Below are 3,019 nucleotides of genomic sequence, written 5' to 3'. Positions count from 1 at the left end.
TTTCCTCGCTAATTCGTCGTAAAGCCTCTTTTACGACGAATTAGCGAAGAAAACCGTCCTCGTTAAGATTATGTTTTCTTGTAGTGGAATGGTTAACCACCATTCAGAAAATACACGTGCATGGACTATTATTTTTGGCTAAAAGTCCCATGAATTGGAACAGAACAACTACTCAACTAGACTCTAGCTATACTTACTAATTAACATAAAACAAAAACAATATTGCGAATCTCTGGTTATACTTACTAGCACATCGCTAACTGTTCTATTTTCTATGGGATTTTTTTTTTTTGGGTTGAAATCCGCAATGATATTTCAAGAAATCTCCAACTAAAAATACATTATTATTCTATTTGGTTTTGTTTGAACTATTAGTTAGCTTGACTCTTTATCAACTTAAGTCTTTCTCAAATATAGTATTACCTATTCTATTCACATGTGATGGCTGTGAGCTTCTTCGAGTCGATCAATAGCTTATTTCGTACAAACTAATGGCAACTATTTTTTGTATGGTTATAATGATCCTTCCCCCACTAATTCCATATGTTTTTCAGAATCTGTACTCTCCCGTTTATTCAAATTCACGTAAATAAATAAGTAAATAATCTAAATCTGTCGTAACAACTCCCAAAATCCAATATTTTGTTCTGTTTAGAAGTTGAACAAGTAAAGTATTTGCAGTTAACTCGGTTAAATGATTTTTATTCAGATAAATACGTGTCTAAATCCTTTTTTTTTTTTGTCACAGAAACGTGTCTAAATCCTATATGAAGAAATTTAAATAATTTTCTTGATATCAACTTTGAGTAGTCAGTCTCCCATGTACAAAAGAAAAGGCTCAAAATTGTAAAACTTGAAAGTTAGTTTGAAAATTATGATTTCACGAGGTTTGAAATCATTTAAAGTTTTCTTTCTCCGTTTTCGGCATTTTATATTATTTCGTTGAACGTAACACTACGGGATCAGAGCAAATTTCCAGAAACTAAAGACAAATAAAATACACGTAAGGTTATTGAATTGCATCATGCATATATATGCAAAGTAATGATGTCATCATGGGGACGTCGTCATGTAGAATTATCCGAGGAGAAGACGATGACTTGAAGATGGTTTTATTACTCCACCTAGGATGATCAATAAACTACAAGTCTACAACTATCTGATTTTTTTTCCACCCATGAAAGACCCATCTATTTTAGAAATTTATTTTATTGGTTAAAAAGGCTTGTTTTTATTTGTTAATTCTTATTTTTCAAAAACTAATTTGTGTTTTTTGCTTTCAATAAATATTTTGCTACTTATACTTTTATTTAAATTTTTGTTTTATTAATTAGAGTTTTATAATTAATTGGGAGGATCGGACCAAATCCTAATTTTCTCTAGATCCAAGATCAACCGACGCTGATAACTAATAACATTACACTGGGAGTTATGCAAATATTTTTTTCACAAACACTAGGAGTATTTAATTAATTTTTCCATGAGCCCTAACTATTTTATTCACCAGCAACAATCTTATTAATGTTTATGGATTGTTAACAGTATCCAGCGTGACCAATATCTTTGTTGGTCGTCAACTGGCAGCGACATATCACTTTCTTAAGATCAATTTAACAATGTGTATAAAAAGACTAAGAAATTTAGGTCCAAAAGTTTAGGTCCAGTTTAAAAGAAAAGGGTAATAGGCGAGAGGTTTTTTTTTTTTTTTTGATAATTACGTGAATTATCATAAAATGAAACATTGTTTGTACATGTACAAAAAGATTAAATCAGCTGATGCCAAAAAAAGGTAAAAAACATCAAAATGTTGTAAATGAAGTGTTGGGGAAATACTTATGTTATCATTACTGTCGACCAGACGGTCCATATATATACAAGGTATTAGACCGTCATAAGGTCATGTTTATCCTAACAAGATAAGAATAAGGATAAATACTATGTTACAAATATACATGAAATATATACTAGATAAACACATAGTCTCTGGTTGTCTTTATCATGTCCCGGATTGGGCCTGCAGTACGGGCTGGTCCATGGTCGATCATCATTTGGTTTATAACACTCCCCCTTGATCGACACATCCGGTACAGGTTCGTTGCATGCTTAATGTTGCCTCATTAAAACCTCTCCTGAAAAACCCCAAAACCAATGTGGCAAAATGGGAAACCAAGGACAGGAAAAAGAGTACAACACATGAACTCCCCCAGATGAATGCATCACTGTAGTAGACGCATTCCCATCTGGTATCCGAGTCTTCTTGAACGTTGAAGTTGCCTATGACTTGGTGAAGATGATCAGCTGGATTCTCCTTGAATGAACTTGTAAGTCTTGGACGTTGGTATGTCTTTTGGAACTCCATTAAGATGTGGTCAGGATGTAGATCTTTGGTGCTGATCACTCCATGTCTTGGTTGAACTGATGGTGCTTCAAACGGTGCTCGGATGGACTTTATAATCTGCAAGATAACTTTACTTGCAGGTCTTTTTTCATGTCCCACGGATTCTCTTTGGTTATATGGCTTTCCCAAAACGTGGACATTCAATATATATTGAGTCATAGACCCAGAACACATACGAACAACTTTACTTCATATCTTTCGTTCATTCGGACTTATATCTCTTCGTATGTGCCAATGGCTTTATCCATTGTAACCAATCATTCTTTATTTTCTTTTGTCGATCCATGTTGAGCTATAGACCTTGTCTATATTCATTCATAATCATGAGTGTCTAAAGTCATACCATCAATAATTATTTGCTGCAATGAAACTCATCACACAATGAATTCGCAGTCATACACTCATGTCCTTTGTACATGGTTATCGATCTTTTCTTGCTTTAGCAATGCTTATAATCATTAAGCCACGACCAGACATCCTTCTGGTCACTATCCTAGTTTATGGTTCTCACTTAGACGTGCTGACTTAATCATACACACACACACGGCTATAATTTTTCTACAGACTTTCCATATGTAAAACATAGCCTGTTTAATCAATCGATAACTTGTATCATTGAAC

This window comes from Brassica oleracea, chromosome C3, assembly GCF_000695525.1.
Source record: "Brassica oleracea var. oleracea cultivar TO1000 chromosome C3, BOL, whole genome shotgun sequence".
Lineage (NCBI taxonomy): Eukaryota > Viridiplantae > Streptophyta > Magnoliopsida > Brassicales > Brassicaceae > Brassica > Brassica oleracea.
Note: the sequence above shows the minus strand (reverse complement) of the source record.